The sequence below is a fragment of the Protopterus annectens genome, chromosome 13.part0 (genome assembly GCF_019279795.1).
Source record: "Protopterus annectens isolate FY-2018-M chromosome 13.part0, PAN1.0, whole genome shotgun sequence".
Classification (NCBI taxonomy): domain Eukaryota; kingdom Metazoa; phylum Chordata; order Ceratodontiformes; family Protopteridae; genus Protopterus; species Protopterus annectens.
Genome location: NC_056747.1, coordinates 1,123,516,960 through 1,123,534,187, shown reverse-complemented (window position 1 = coordinate 1,123,534,187; position 17,228 = coordinate 1,123,516,960). Strand labels below are relative to the sequence as shown.

Genomic DNA, 17,228 nt, shown 5'->3' with positions numbered 1-17,228 from the left:
CGGAGCCAAGGGGCGGTGACCTCGATCTCTAGATGTCGGCTCCGATGGTCTGATCGAGCCGACCCAGGAATCTCTAATGCCGGCTCCGGCGAGGAAACCACTGATACTGCAGTCAAAGACTCATCGGCTCCAGCGAGCCGATGAAAAGGGAAGCCTTAGGCCTCGACTCTGAAGCTGGAGTCGAGGTCTTAGAAGGTTTCCCGATGACACAGAAAGGGAACCTTCAGGCTTGATTAAACCCCTCAAAATGAGTTTATTTTTTCTCTCCTGCAGGACTCTAGGGCTGAAGCCATGGCATACAGCACAAGAGTCCTGCAGGTAAATCCCAGGCAATACACACAAGAAGTGTGCCCGTCTGTCAGAGACATTTTCTGACAGCACGAGTCACACTTCTTGAAACTGAGACCTTTGTATCCTTGGACATATTCAAGGAACAAGTGTAATCACACACAGAAAACACACACACACAGATTACACTGATAGGGTTCAAAGGAATTCTAAAGATAAGTTAAATAAAACTCCTAATCAAACACATACACACCCTAAGGATAGGGAGGAAGGGCCCGAAGGCCTGGGAAAGAACTATAAGTTCTTTGGAAAAAAGGGGCTGAATAACAGGTAGAAGGGATAACAAGTCCACTATACTATGGGGAAAGAAAAATACACTAAGCTAGCCTAAGTCTAAAGAATTTAAACTAGTCTAACTTTCACTAACCTGGAGCCGGTAGAAAACACACCTCGATCGCTGTAGGCCGAGATCTGAGGTAACTCACGCCTAGCATTGTGGGATATAAGGGGAGCCTCGAGCCGGTGGAACCAACTCTCGAGCTTTAGAGTGGCCGAGTCGGGGCCGAGGTCGGCTCCGAACCCATCCAGCAAGAATGAAGGCGAGATAGACAACTTAACATCATATGTCTACTAGGAACACTGCTCTCTATGTTGTAATTCAGAGGTGGAAAGTAGACCGCAAGATCCTAAAGATCCTGTTTTGATAATGGTGCTTCAGCTAGAGCAGCACATAGAAAATTCCAACTCTGCTCAAGACCTAACACTACAGGTCCTTGTTAAACACACTACAAAAGATCTAGCAATCTTTATCACTAACTTAGATAAAAGACAGCAATTCATGCACACAGCTTCTATCATTAACCAACCAAAACTCTACCACTCAGATTATGCTTTCTTCATGATGCTAACTGCTGAACAGGCTAGCACACACAGTCATCAATAGTAGAAAACTACACAAACATAGTCAACTACCTACTTCATGCTCAGAAGAAAGCATTCAACCTCTTCCCTGTGGCAGGCAAGACCAAGCACTTTCAAAACCATCTCTCTAGCAACAAACTATAGAAATGACCCCTGAAAGTATAGTCTTAGCTGATACAAGGAAGCACCTAAAATATATATTTAGTTGACACTGTCAGCAAAGTTAGTGACTTAAAAAACTAATGCACTTCTTAGTAAAGTACTGGAAACAAAATACTGATGTACTATTTATAAATATACTAGAGCATTCCCTTGTATGTATAAAACAAATAAAACAACATTACTTAAAGCTATGGACCCAACGTACAGGAGTTTTCCTGTCATGTAAATTCAGAAATACGCATTGGCCTAAGAAGGCGGACTTAGATTAACATAAAAGCGCACTTAAGGGCTTCTGGGAGAGAGGCGTAGCACTCATTTAATGAAAAACAGCCAGTCAGGTCTTCATGCTTTTGATCTCTATTACCACATTGTGCTGAAGATGTACTGACGGTATTATTATGCCAAATAAAGGCAGCGATGATATGTAAGTGAATACTGTTTTTTACAAAGACAACTAAACCTAGGTCTGGAATTCTGCTACAGTGAAAGCTTCCACCAGCAACTTTCTCTCTCTCTCTCTCTCGAGAGAGAGAGAAAAGAAGAAAAAGATATATATTCTCAGCTTTGCTTGGTTTCCAGATCTGTTCTGGACTTATAGACCCTTATGAAAACAAGTTCTAAAACTTCTGTGTTCTAAAATTCTGCTAGACCTCTTCTACCTTGTGCTTTCTCTCTTGAATACTTTGTGCGATACCTTGGTTTCCTTATGGTCCCCTGCCCTTCATTTCCAATCCTCCTCGGCCCGCCATTAATAGACTCCCATGAGGCAGTGGCATTCAAGGCAATCTGGCCACAATGGAAGCTTATATGTCCACTTCGGAACACTGCTCCTCTATATTTGTAATTCAGGGAATTGGAAGTAGACATAGAAACTAAGATCTGTTTTGATATGGTGCTTAGCTAGAGCAGCACAGAAGAGATTCCAACACTCAAGACCTAGCTTTTACGGATCCCTTGTTAAACACACTACAAAGATCACAACGTTCTTTATCACTAACTCAGATAAAGACAGCAATTCAGCCTTTTGCTTCTATCATTATAGCTTCAAAACTCACTCAGATTGTGGCTATTCAAAATTATAACTGCTGAACATTTCTTTGATCATCAATGATACCAGAAAAATACACAGGCATGATCAGCTACACGCCCATGTAAAAGCATTCAACCTCTCCCCTACTTGGCAAGACCAGCGCTTTCAAAGCATCTCCGGCAAGAAACTATAAAATAACCCTAGTATAGTCTTGTTCAATTACTGAAGCACCTAAAATACTATATACTTACAGATTGACACTGTCTACAAAGTTAGTAGCTTAAAAAGGTAAATAATGCATAACATTGAGTAAAGTACTACATTTAAAATACTGATGTACTGTTATAAATATACTGAGGCATTCCTTGTATGTACTGGAAACAAATAAACAACATTACTTGATATGGACCCAGCATGCGGTTTTCCTGTCATGCTATATAAGTTAAGAAAGAAACGCATTGGCCTAAAGAGCGGACTTAATTAACATAAAGCCTGCAAAAAACTACTGGGAGGAGAGAGACGTAGCACTCATTGTAGAAAACAGCCAGTCAGGTCTTGTGCTGCAGTCTCTATTGCCACAATTGTACTGAAGAATGCTTTCGGCTGAGTATTAGCTATAAATAAGGCAGCAGATATATAATAGTAGACTGTTTACAAGGACAACTAAACCTACGGTCTAAGTGCTGGTACTTCCTACCTTAACTTTCTCTCTCTCTCTCTCGAGATATGTTCTCAATACCTTGGTTTTAGATCTGTTCTGGACTTATATAGACCCTTGTGAGAAAAGCAAGTTCTAAATACTGTGTTCCTAAATTCTGCTGAGCCTCCTCTACATAATAACACCTCTTCAAGATAACGCTGTTCGCGGTACCTTGGTTTCTTCTTTAATTCTACCCTTCATTTCCCACTCCCTCTACTCCTTGCCACGTGTCTAGACTCCATAGAATAGTGGCATTCAGGAAAACAATCTATTGCAATGGAAAGCATGTGTCTACTGAACTTTCTCTCTATATTGTAATTCAGAGTGGAAAATGAGCCATAAGATCCTAAAGATCCTGTTTTGATAATGGTGCTTCAGCTAAGAGCAGCACATAAGAAAATTCAACTCCTCCAGAGACCTAACACTACAGGTCCTTGTTAAGCACTAAGATCTGCCATAAATCTTTGTACTAACTTAGATGAGGAACCCGGCTTGATTCATGCACGGCTACTATCACATTATCAGCTTAAAAGCTCTACCACTCAGATTATGCTTTTCATGGAATTGCTAACTGCTGAACGGATGGCACACACACGGTCATCAATAGTAGAAAGCCCCTACACAAACATAGTCAACTACCTACTACTTCATGCTCGAAGCATTCAACCTCTTCCCTATGGCAGGCAAAACAAGCACTTTCAAAGTACATCTCTCTAACAATGACAAACTATAGAAATGACCCCCTATTGGTATAGTCTTAGCAATTACAAGGAGGCACCTAAAATATATATTTAGTTGGCCTGTCTACAAAGTTAGTGGCCAAAGTAAATAATACATAACAGTAGTACTGGAAACAAAATGCGATGTACTATTTATAAATATGAGAAAACTCTAAAGGGAACAGCCCTGCAGCAGTAAATTCAGTGGATCAGTAATGAGAAACCAAATGACAGCTTGGTAAATTATTATTGTAGCACTTTTATTACACACTAAGAACTTTGATGGCTCAATATCACCTTCTTCGAAAGGCGAAACAATACGTTCGAGGGAAAGCTTCAGCAAATGCTTGCCTTATTGTGACCTCATAATTGAGAGGACCACCTACAATTAAGCGTTACTATTAAAAAATAATAAAACCTTTCAATGAATTCTAAAAAGAATATTATACGCACTATTTAAAAACAATACACAAACCATGTATAAACCATAAATACTACATGTTCTGTAATAATATTAGAACATTACATACATATTAAAATATGTGATGATGAACAAAACAGCCACATAACCCTTATAAGCAGAGGTATAATTCACATCCATAAAAACACAATAAAAGCCCAGGAACAGCTGGAACGAAAAATAATCTACCCGGATTGAAACATTTTTCAATTCTGAGGGCAGTGGATAGGTGCAAGGCAGCCCAGTCAGTTGATCAGTGGTTTAGTATTTTCCTTTGGAATTATCTCATAGTACCAATAATTTCAAAATACAAGGACAATGACACATTCATTAATTCCTGGATATATATATACTCACTGTTCCTGATTTGCCAAAATAACTCTTCTTTCCAAATTAATTTGCCAAGAGCCACTATTTCCATCGGTAACAACTTGCTTGGGAACAGAAAAATGGAAAATATGTCAGAGTGTTCCATAACCTGGCAGGCAATGCATTCCTTAAATCCATCACGATGTTGCATAAAGATGATACTCCTTATGCGTTCACGCCTTTACTTCGATCTTTCCTATATAGAGCGGTACATTTGTGCATAAAGCCACATACACCACTACTCTTGCCCACAATTAAAACTACCGCAACCTTGTATCTTTTTCATTATTAAATTTGTAACTTGTCTCCTTCCTGAATATTCTTACATTGGTGGCATGTCCACACGTTGGTCATACCACTTATATTTATTAAACCCTACTTTCTTGGTTCTTTCCAAAGGATTTTTAAACTAAAAGCCCTTTCTAAATGTAAGGTTAGAGTGCTGGCCTAATGCACCTCCATTAATAGTCATCTCCCCTAATGGACCCCGAATTCTTCTGTAAAATGTCCTTATTAAATGATTGGTCTATCGAAAAGATTACACAAGAAATTTATGTTAATGTTAATTTCCTACACCTTATTCGGACCCATATTTCCTATACCTTGGTCAGCTGAAATACCAAGCTCTGTGTGGGTATAAGATGAGTTTAAAATGACCAGAAAGCCTTTTCATATCTACTTTCTTGATTTCAATCAGGAGGCCATGGGGTAGCTAGCCCCTATTCAGAAACATACTGACCAAGTTTATCGCACTCATTTATAAAATCCACATACCTAGTGACGAATCCATACGCTGCCCATACCATCTGTCCTTTTACCGTAGCTCTTTTTGATGGGCAAAATTGGCAACTGTCATGAAACCCATTAGAATATGTGGGTTTTGGAGTAAATCTCACTTTCACCATCTGGATTAAGTATAAATCTACTGATAAGGAAATGTCTAAACTAATTAATTTGGTTAATATTAACCTCATCTACGTAAAATCCAGGAAATCTGTAAACATCTTCATATTTTCAATAATATTCAATACCTCTAATGGGCCTTCAAAGAAGAACATATGTAAATCCTAATACCTAGTGTGCCAGGCGACATGTTAACCACAATCTTAAATAAGAATGTATACACTGCTATAACACAGTTGACAGGCAGCTCCCCCACAGGGCCATAGCCCACACCCTGACGTTTGTTCGTATTTGTCCATTAAAACTAAAACAACTATACTTTAGGACCAACTCATGTGTTTCTATTCATGTAGATAGTGTTTTGTGGGACAGCACATCTCCATAAACTCCTCAATAATTCCGACCCAACTGCGGGAGTGGCTGTATGAATCTTTAATATCAACAGTCAAAAAAAAATGGAAATGTGGGTTTAAGCTATTTCGTTGATGTTCCCCCAAAAGTCACTGAATCCTTTACAGATTTGCTTTTATCTTAATAGAATGGTTTAGTGTAATTTATCATATATTGGCGACCACCAACCCCCTACTATCCCTGAATTATTCTAAATGGGGGTTTTTAATGGACTTATGAATTTTTGGTTACTTTAAAAGCGAAGGCATTTAGGTGCCAACACTCAAAATAAAATTGGATGTCTAATCAATAAATTCCTCTACAAATAGATCTTCAATAGTAGTTCTGATTTTATTAAAAGCTATATTTACTTCGTTCAGGCTTATGCTCTCATAGACCCTCAGTCAAAATGTGCCATGAGTTCACTTATATAATCATTAAGGTTCATAAAAAATAAGGCCATTCCCTTTATAGGGTTTCATTACGTATTTTTACAATCCTGGATTAGTAATGTTAGAGAAAGTAAAGTTGTTCTCCGAAATATTAAGTTTTGTTTTACATTTACATGCCTAATAACTGCTAAATACCTAAAATCTAACTCATGCACCTTTTCAAATGATCTTAAATTGACCTTCAATGGGGGATTAAACAGACTGGCTATTCTGAATGGGTTCGTCAGTGATGAACTTTACCTAACATAGAAGTTAAATTCAAACTTCCTTACGAATAACTTTGGGGTCTATAATTGTTTTCACTAAGAAATCGCCAGGAATCTGGGAATGAAAATGAGGCCCCGTGAGGAAATCAATACATATCGATGCTGTAGTAATGTTTAGCGTGGTGTAATTAAGATTTTAAGTCACCTTCCATTTTATATACTATAATCGGATAGTCTTCTGGAGGTATGCGTCACCTCCCTTGATTCTATCTGTTCCTTAAATGCATTCTCTACCCCATTCTTGACTAGGCCTCAAGTTCATTTGATGTGGATGCCTCCTTCCCCAAAGGAAATACAGTGGTACTTATCTCTTCTCTCTCAGTCTCTTGATTTGAAACATTTGCTTGTGGTCCGGACCAGGGCTTTCATATCATCCTAATTTGCTCCTACTGCTTCCTCTCCTTCATCTACTACTGGCCCACCAAAACAGGCCCTGATAAGCATTGTTATGTACCGAAATCATCCCAAACTTTACTGTATTTCTTGTCCTATACTCTGGGCTTTTCCTGTCTATAAGTTACAGGTGGAACTACATCAAATCCTTCACTCTTCTTATTTTTAACTCTACCATTCTGTGGAGGTTTTGGATATGCTGTCTTGGTGAATACTCCCTTTTTTATTTTCTTTTTCTTGTTTTTCCACTTAATTTATTGAGTGGTAACCTCTATGCTCGTAAAATTCGAGCATAATCCATATTATATTTAAAAAGTCTTGGTGTTCTTTTATTTTTTCTTTTCAACCCTGCTTTAATTCCATACTAAACCCTTCCACTTGCTGCTGTAGTGTCGATAAGTAATCTAATAAATTCAAAACTGCCTAAACCAACTCCAATAGTTGCATATGGAACTCGGATCTCAATTCCGTAGCCTACAGGGAGGCGCCATTTACTAAAGCCCCTTAAGACAATCTTCCTCTCTAAGCACTCCCTAAGTGATTTCTAATTTAACAGTTTTATTACAACTTATTATCAAAGTCCCAATCAGAACATTAATATTGTCCAAAGCCAATTTTATAGCTCCCACACCAGGTTCTGACTCTCCCTGCAACCTATTTATTGACAGCAAAAAGTTATTCTTTTTTAGGTAAAGTCAGCAGATGGTAGTGAATCATAAAATGATTTTCTTGGTACAATGACCGGATCTAGTGTTGCTCAAGCCAAACCCCCTTGACTGGTGGTAATACTAGATTCACTAATAAAAGTGTTGTTGCTCCGATTGTATTAATGTCAGCATTCGGCGTCGATAAATTAGCGTGCCAGCACCTCCTACATGCGCACAAACTTTTTATTCCTGGGTTACAGTCCCTTTTGTTATATTGCTGGTATTATGTCATTACCTCCGTATCCCTTGGGCCGACCTTGATGCACTCTGCTACTCCCTCCGACCCACCTCATCTAACTTGATGGTCGTTGGGTTAGTATATAAAATCTGCCACCCAGCAGCAACTGAATAAGAGGGTAGTTAAATCGCGTCAGCCGCCTGCCTCGGCCCTTCACCATTTCAGTTACTAGTTTCTCCCTCGTCATCACCTGCACAGAACAATGGGTCCTCGTTAGGCTGCGCTTTCGTTAAGCCATGACGTCGGCGAACTCAAACCACGGAACAGACCAATGAACACAAAAACCTCTAAAGGGAACAGCCCTGCAAGCATTAAATTCAGTGAATCAATGAAAGCAAATGTGTCAGCTTAGTGAAATTAATATTGTAAGCTACTTTTATTACACACAAAGAACTTTTTGTTAGGCTCAATATCCCACCTTCTTTCAGGCAGAACAATGCATTCCAAAGAAACTATGGTACTTTTACCACTTTATTAATGACCTCATTTAAGGACCCTATTCAAAATTACTATTAAAAAATAATAATACTAGTTTATATAGGGTTGTTATATATATATTCATTATTCTTTTAATAATATATGTGTTTATTCTAATAAATGCCGAATAATATGAACTAGTTTATACATAGTTTAATATTGTTTTATTAGATGCGTACCAATAGGTTCTTTTAGAATTAAATTGAAAGGTTTATTATTTTTTAATAGTATGATTTTTTAATTGGGTGTAGATTCCCTCAGTTATGAGGTCATTAACAAGGGTAAAAGTGACACATTGAAGTTTTCCAGCGGAGGCTGTTGTCGTCTGAAGGGTGGAATATTGAGCCTGCCAGTATTGTATATGTAATAAAAGTGCTAATGTGCGTTTCACTAATGACTGTTTGCTTTCTCATTGGTTCACTAATTTACCTGCAGGGCTGTTCCCTTAGAGGTTTGTGGTGGTGCAGGCATTCCATTGGTTTTGATGACTATTTTATAAGTATACTAAGGCATTTCCATGTATGTACAAACAAATACAGCATTGCTTAAATATGGACCAAGCATGCGGAGTTTTTCCTGTCATATGAAATCCAGAAATCACATTGGCCTAAGAGGGGCGGACTTAGTTAACATAGTATGCCAGAGACTTCTGGGAGGGGCGTAGCACTCGTTTGTGAAAACAGTCAGGTCTCTTGTGCTTTTGATCTCACCATGCCACAGGCTGGCCACGAGATGCTGGCTGAGTAGCCCAGCGCTGCATCAAGGCAGCAAGGCGTGTAATAGTGAATACTGTTTTAAGGACAACTAAACCTCTGGTCTAAAAATTCCTGCTGAGTACTTCCTACCTTAGCTTTTTCTCTCTCTCTCTCTCTCTCTCTCGAGATATGTGTTCTCAATACCTTGGTTTCAGATCACCTGTTCTGGACTTATAGACCCACTTGTAAGGAAACAGGACTTCTAAACCTGTGTTCAAATTCTGCTGAGCACTTCCTGCACTTATTAACTTTCTCTTCAGATAACTTATTTAACGTTACCTTGGTGTTCTTGCTGGTTACCCGCTGACTTCCTTCTCCTCATACCCGCGTGTCTAGACTACCACTTGAGAATGAGTGGCATTCCAAGAAGCTAATCTATTGCAATGGAAAACATATGTCTACTAGGAACACTACTCTATGTTATGTCATTAGAGTGGAAAATGGACGCAAGATCCTAAAGATCCTGTTTAATAATGGTGGTGCTTCAGCTAGAGCGGCACATACATTCCAACTCTCTGCTGAGACCTAACACTACAGGTCCCTTGTTAAACACTACAAAGATCTAGCAATCTTTATCACTAGCAGATAAAGACAGCAATTCATGCACCACGCAGCTTCTATCATTCATTAACCAATACAAAACTCTACCACTCAAATTATACTTTCTTCATGATGCTAACTTACTTTGAACGACTAGCACACACAGTCATCAATAGTAGAAAACACCACAAACATAGTCAACTTCTACTTCATACTCAAAAGAAAGCATTCAACCTTCTCTTCCTATTATGTCCAAGCAAGACCAAGCACTCAAAATAACCATCTCTCTGTAACAAACTATAAGAAATGACCCTAGAGAGTACAGTCTGTAGCTGATGGCAAAAACACCTAAAAATATATATTTAGTTGACACTGTCTGCAAAGTTAGTGACTTAAAAAGTAAACTAATGCATAACAGTAAAAGTACTGAAACAAAATACTGATGTACTATTTATAAATGTATTCCCTTGCTTGTGTACTGAAACAAATAAAACAACGTGCCAAATGGACCCAGCATGCAGAGTTTTCCTGTCATGTAAATTCAAAAATACGCATCGATAAGAGGCGGACTGCTTAGATTAACATAAAGCGCGAAGAGACTTCCTGGGAGGCGCCTCATTTAATGAAAACAGCCAGTCAGGTCTTGTGCTTTTGATCTCTGTTACAATTGACGCTGAGAATGCTAGCTGAGTATTTGCAAATAGAGCAGCAAGGCGTGTAATAGTGAATACTGTTTTTACCAAGGACAACTTCTAAACCTACGGTCTAAAAATTCCTGCTGAGTCGCTTCCTGTAACTTTCTCTCTCGAGGATATGTGTTCTCAATACCTTGGTTTCAGATCTGTTCCTGGACTTATAAGACCCTTGTAAAGAAACAAGTTCCTAAACCTGTGTTCTAAAATTCACCTGCTGAGCCTCCTTTTCTGCTTATTAACTTTCTCTCTTCAGATAACTGTTCGCAGTACCTTGGTTTCCTTACCCAATTTACCCTTCATTTTCCATCACTCCTCTGTGCCAGGTGTCTAGACTCCCGCAGAGAATAGTGCATTCCAGGAAAGCAATCTATTATTACCGTGGAAAACATCGCTTCTACTAGGAACACTGCTCTCTATATTTATAATTCAGTGGAGAAGTGACCCGGTCGCCAGATCCTAAAGAATCCCTGTTTTGATAATGGTTACTTCAGCGACAGCACGCCAAATTCCAACTCTGCTCAAGACCTAACACACTATGGGTCCTTGTTAAACACACTACAAAGATCCAGCAATCTTTATCACTACCTTAAAATAAAGACAGCAATTCATTACAGCTTCTATCATTAAGAAAGGGCGCATGGAGGAGTTAGCTATGGAGTTCAGGGTAGCCAGCTGAGTGTTCATCTTGTCTTGAAACCCATGGCCGTAGGATCCTTCAACATGTCACTTTCGCTTCTTTGATCAAGTCTCTTTGAAGACGAATAAAATGGCATAGGTAGTTCAGCGAGCACATAGCAAAGGTCGCTGGCGAGAACATCCGCTTCCCGTACCTGTCCATAGACCTAGATTCTTTGTTAGGGGATGAACAGGCACTGAAGGATCAGCTAGTTCCTTCTTGGTGGCAGCAGCTACCACCACAGCATCCACAGAAACACCTTTTGTGAGAAATTGCTTGTCAGTTGGTGCTGTTATAAATTTGGAGGGTCTCCTGGGGGTGGGGTCCACTGAATCAGGAGCCGTCCAGGCCTTCTTTGCAACCACCTGCATGGGGGATCAAAGGGGGACACCCAGGAGGTGGAAGGGCGAGCCAAGCGCCTCAATATACACAGATTCATCCTCCGAAGGGTTAAGGGCTGGCCAATTTCCCTCTGTTTCAGGATCTCTAGAATGTCTGAAAGAGACATCTTCAGAAGGGAGCGTGGGAACCCTCAGAATCCTCTAAATCTGTGTCAGAGGTGACAGACTCAGGTGAGTCTATGTGCTTCCTCTTACACTTTCTCTTCCTAGGGGCTCCCCTGCCAATTCAGGAGAGGCCTCGGAAGAGGATGAAATCCCACAGAGGATTCTTGAGGAGCTTGCTCTCTGCGGTCTGGGATGAGGGAGTGAGTCGACATAACCAAAGGCACCGAAGAGGGAGGCGGGACGGAGCCGACTGTGGAGTGAACAAGGTTCTAACACACTCCGCATGACCTCGAATGCACCCTGTCCGGCAGAGCCAGAGGTCCCCGCTCCGAGAAGCTGAGAACCTCCCTCGGCACTGACAGAGATGGCTCCGAGGCGATGTTGGAGCCGAACTCACCAGCGCCCGAAGCACCGAGAGGGAGGCGGGGTCGGACAAGGGTCCGATGCCACTCACCTCGGAGCCGGCGAGGAAGCCCGGCGCCGAGATTCTTCAAAGAAGAAATCGGAGCCGAGCCGAAGACAAATGTATCGGCTCGGCGCTACAGTCTCGGTCGGAGGCGCCCGGCTCGAGCTCAAAGGAGTCGGAGGAGGAATATTTATTGGAACAAGTTGAGGCATCGACTGATGAGTGGGACTCTGGAGCATTTGGGCCAGTGCCTCGGACTTCAAAGTCTACTCACTACCCTCTGGAGGTCGTGATCTGAGAGCCTCGATGACCTGGAGGAGTGAGATCTATGGCTCCGTTCAGACAGCAGGGGAGGCTGGAGCGAATGAGGGAGCCAAGGGGCGGTGACCTCGATCTCTTTCTAGATGTCGGCTCCGATGGTCTGATGAACCCGACCCAGAAATCTCTAATGCCTCGGCTCCGGCGGGCAGGAAACCCGAATACTGCAGTCAAAGACTCGCCGGCTCCAGCGGAGCCGATGAAGAAGTAAAACTTGGCTTGGGCCTCGACTCTGAAGCTGGAGTCGAGGGTCTTAGAAAGCCTTAGAAGGTTTCCCGATGACACAGAAAGGGAACCTTCGGGCTTGATTAAACCCTCAAAATGAGTTTATTTTTCTCTCCTGCAGGACTCTGGGGCTGAAGCCATGGCATACAGCACAAGAGTCCTGCAGGTCTATATAAGAATCCCAGGCAATACACACAAGAAGTGTGCCCGTCTGTCAGAGACATTTTCTGACAGCACGAGTCACACTTCTTGAAGCCTGAACCTTTGTATCCTTGGACATATTCAAGGAACCGAGTGTAATCACACACACAGAAAACACACACACACAGATTACACTGATAGGGTTCAAAGGGAATTATTTAAACTAAAGATAAGTTAAATAAAACTCCCTAATCAAACACATACACCCTAAGGATAGGGAGGAAGGGCCCGAAGGCCTGGGGAAAGAACTATAAGTTCTTTGGAAAAAAAGGGGGCTGAATAACAGGTAGAAGGGATAACAAGTCCACTATACTATGGGGAAAGAAAAATACACTAAGCTAGCCTAAGTCTAAAGAATTTAAACTAGTCTAACTTTCACTAACCTGGAGCGGTGAAAACACACCTCGATGGCTGTAGCGACAAGCGAATCTGAGGTACCGCACGCCTAGCATTGTGGGCTATAAGGGGAGCCACGAGGCGGTGGAACCAACTCTCGAGCTTTAGAGTGGCCGGTCGGGCCGAGGTGGAAGCTCGAACCCATCCAGCAAGAATGAAGGCGAGATAGACAACAACATCATATGTCTACTAGGAACACTGCTCTCTATATTTGTAATTCAGAGGTGGAAAGTAGACCAAGATCCTAAAGATCCTGTTTTGATAATGGTGCTTCAGCTAGAGCAGCACATAGAAAATTCCAACTCTGCTCAAGACCTAACACTACAGGTCCTTGTTAAACACACTACAAAAGATCTAGCAATCTTTATCACTAACTTAGATAAAAGACAGCAATTCATGCACACAGCTTCTATCATTAACCAACCAAAACTCTACCACTCAGATTATGCTTTCTTCATGATGCTAACTGCTGAACAGGCTAGCACACACAGTCATCAATAGTAGAAAACTACACAAACATAGTCAACTACCTACTTCATGCTCAAAAGAAAGCATTCAACCTCTTCCCTGTGGCAGGCAAGACCAAGCACTTTCAAAACCATCTCTCTAGCAACAAACTATAGAAATGACCCTGAAAGTATAGTCTTAGCTGATACAAGGAAGCACCTAAAATATATATTTAGTTGACACTGTCTGCAAAGTTAGTGACTTAAAAAGTAAACTAATGCATAACAGTAAAGTACTGGAAACAAAATACTGATGTACTATTTATAAATATACTAGAGCATTCCCTTGTATGTACTGAAACAAATAAAACAGCATTACTTAAATATGGACCCAGCATGCAGAGTTTTCCTGTCATGTAAATTCAGAAATACGCATTGGCCTAAGAGGCGGACTTAGTTAACATAAAAGCGCAAGAGACTTCTGGGAGAGAGCGTAGCACTCATTTAATGAAAACCAGCCAGTCAGGTCTTGTGCTTTTGATCTCTGTTGCCACAATTGTGCTGAGAATGCTGGCTGAGTATTATGCCAAATAAGGCAGCAAGACGTGTAATAGTGAATACTGTTTTTACAAGGACAACTTCTAAACCTACGGTCTAAAATTCTGCTGAGTCGCTTCCTACCTTAACTTTCTCTCTCTCTCTCTCGAGATATGTGTTCTCAATACCTTGGTTTCAGATCTGTTCTGGACTTATAGACCCTTGTAAGGAAAACATGTTCTAAACCTGTGTTCTAAAATTCTGCTGAGCCTCTTCCTACCTTATTAACTTTCTCTCTTCAGATAACTGTTCGCAGTACCTTGGTTTCCTTGCTAATTCCTATACTTCATTTCCGTCCTCCTCATGCCACGTGTCTAGACGCCCATAGAGAATAGTGGCATTCCAGAAACAATCTATTGCAATGGAAAACATATGTCTACTAGGAACACTGCTCTCTATGTTGTAATTCAGAGGTGGAAAGTAGACTGCAAGATCCTAAAGATCCTGTTTTGATAATGGTGCTTCAGCTAGAGCAGCACATAGAAAATTCCAACTCTGCTTAAGACCTAACACTACAGGTCCTTGTTAAACACACTACAAAAGATCTAGCAATCTTTATCACTAACTTAGATAAAAGACAGCAATTCATGCACACAGCTTCTATCATTAACCAACCAAAACTCTACCACTCAGATTATGCTTTCTTCATGATGCTAACTGCTGAACAGGCTAGCACACACAGTCATCAATAGTAGAAAACTACACAAACATAGTCAACTACCTACTTCATGCTCAAAAGAAAGCATTCAACCTTTTCCCTGTGGCAAGCAAGACCAAGCACTTTCAAAACCATCTCTCTAACAACAAACTATAGAAATGACCCCTGAAAGTATAGTCTTAGCTGATACAAGGAAGCACCTAAAATATATATTTAGTTGACACTGTCTGCAAAGTTAGTGACTTAAAAAGTAAACTAATAAATAACAGTAAAGTACTGGAAACAAAATACTGATGTACTATTTATAAATATACTAGAGCATTCTCTTGTATGTACTGAAACAAATAAAACAGCATTACTTAAATATGGACCCAGCATGCAGAGTTTTCCTGTCATGTAAATTCAGAAATACGCATTGGCCTAAGAGGGCAGACTTAGTTAACATAAAGCGCAAGAGACTTCTGGGAGAGAGACGTAGCACTCATTTAATGAAAAACAGCCAGTCAGGTCTTGTGCTTTTGATCTCTGTTGCCACAATTGTGCTGAGAATGCTGGCTGAGTATTATGCCAAATAAGGCAGCATGACGTGTAATAGTGAATACTGTTTTTACAAGGACAACTTCTAAACCTACGGTCTAAAATTCTGCTGAGTCGCTTCCTACCTTAACTTTCTCTCTCGAGATATGTGTTCTCAATACCTTGGTTTCAGATCTGTTCTGGACTTATAGACCCTTGTAAGGAAAACAAGTTCTAAACCTGTGTTCTAAAATTCTGCTGAGCCTCTTCCTACCTTATTAACTTTCTCTCTTCAGATAACTGTTCGCAGTACCTTGGTTTCCTTGCTAATTCCTACCCTTCATTTCCATCCTCCTCATGCCACGTGTCTAGACTCCCATAGAGAATAGTGGCATTCCAGAAACAATCTATTGCAATGGAAAACATATGTCTACTAGGAACACTGCTCTCTATGTTGTAATTCAGAGGTGGAAAGTAGACCGCAAGATCCTAAAGATCCTGTTTTCATAATGGTGCTTCAGCCAGAGCAGCACATAGAAAATTCCAACTCTGCTCAAGACCTAACACTACAGGTCCTTGTTAAACACACTACAAAAGATCTAGCAATCTTTATCACTAACTTAGATAAAAGACAGCAATTCATGCACACAGCTTCTATCATTAACCAACCAAAACTCTACCACTCAGATTATGCTTTCTTCATGATGCTAACAGGCTAGCACACACAGTCATCAATAGTAGAAAACTACACAAACATAGTCAACTACCTACTTCATGCTCAAAAGAAAGCATTCAACCTCTTCCCTGTGGCAGGCAAGACCAAGCACTTTCAAAACCATCTAACAACAAACTATAGAAAAGACCCCTGAAAGTATAGTCTTAGCTGATACAAGGAAGCACCTAAAATATATATTTAGTTGACACTGTCTGCAAAGTTAGTGACTTAAAAAGTAAACTAATGCATAACAGTAAAGTACTGGAAACAAAATACTGATGTACTATTTATAAATATACTAGAGCATTCCCTTGTATGTACTGAAACAAATAAAACAGCATTACTTAAATATGGACCCAGCATGCAGAGTTTCCTGTCATGTAAATTCAGAAATACGCATTGGCCTAAGAGGGCGGACTTAGTTAACATAAAGCGCAAGAGACTTCTGGGAGAGAGACGTAGCACTCATTTAATGAAAAACAGCCAGTCAGGTCTTGTGCTTTTGATCTCTGTTGCCACAATTGTGCTGAGAATGCTGGCTGAGTATTATGCCAAATAAGGCAGCAAGACGTGTAATAGTGAATACTGTTTTTACAAGGACAACTTCTAAACCTACGGTCTAAAATTCTGCTGAGTCGCTTCCTACCTTAACTTTCTCTCTCTCTCTCTCTCGAGATATGTGTTCTCAATACCTTGGTTTCAGATCTGTTCTGGACTTATAGACCCTTGTAAGGAAAACAAGTTCTAAACCTGTGTTCTAAAATTCTGCTGAGCCTCTTCCTACCTTATTAACTTTCTCTCTTCAGATAACTGTTCGCAGTACCTTGGTTTCCTTGCTAATTCCTACCCTTCATTTCCATCCTCCTCATGCCACGTGTCTAGACTCCCATAGAGAATAGTGGCATTCCAGAAACAATCTATTGCAATGGAAAACATATGTCTACTAGGAACACTGCTCTCTATGTTGTAATTCAGAGGTGGAAAGTAGACCGCAAGATCCTAAAGATCCTGTTTTGATAATGGTGCTTCAGCTAGAGCAGCACATAGAAAATTCCAACTCTGCTCAAGACCTAACACTACAGATCCTTGTTAAACACACTACA

The 17,228-nt window shown here is 40.5% G+C and overlaps 4 non-coding genes and 2 pseudogenes across 4 annotated transcripts; all 6 read right to left on the bottom strand.

Moving 5' to 3' along the window:
• Positions 1-1,163: 1,163 nt before the first annotated feature.
• Positions 1,164-1,378, bottom strand: LOC122788448. Its single transcript, XR_006362661.1, has one exon. It is a non-coding gene; the product is annotated as a small nucleolar RNA U3 (small nucleolar RNA).
• A 2,260-nt stretch (positions 1,379-3,638) lies between these two features.
• LOC122788466 lies at positions 3,639-3,860 on the bottom strand (annotated as a pseudogene).
• A 6,016-nt stretch (positions 3,861-9,876) lies between these two features.
• On the bottom strand, positions 9,877-10,099 carry LOC122788467 (annotated as a pseudogene).
• Positions 10,100-13,626: 3,527 nt separating this feature from the next.
• Positions 13,627-13,840, bottom strand: LOC122788450. Its single transcript, XR_006362663.1, has one exon. It is a non-coding gene; the product is annotated as a small nucleolar RNA U3 (small nucleolar RNA).
• Positions 13,841-14,860: 1,020 nt separating this feature from the next.
• On the bottom strand, positions 14,861-15,075 carry LOC122788454. Its single transcript, XR_006362667.1, has one exon. It is a non-coding gene; the product is annotated as a small nucleolar RNA U3 (small nucleolar RNA).
• Positions 15,076-16,088: 1,013 nt separating this feature from the next.
• LOC122788455 lies at positions 16,089-16,291 on the bottom strand. The gene has a single exon (XR_006362668.1). It is a non-coding gene; the product is annotated as a small nucleolar RNA U3 (small nucleolar RNA).
• Positions 16,292-17,228: the final 937 nt, after the last annotated feature.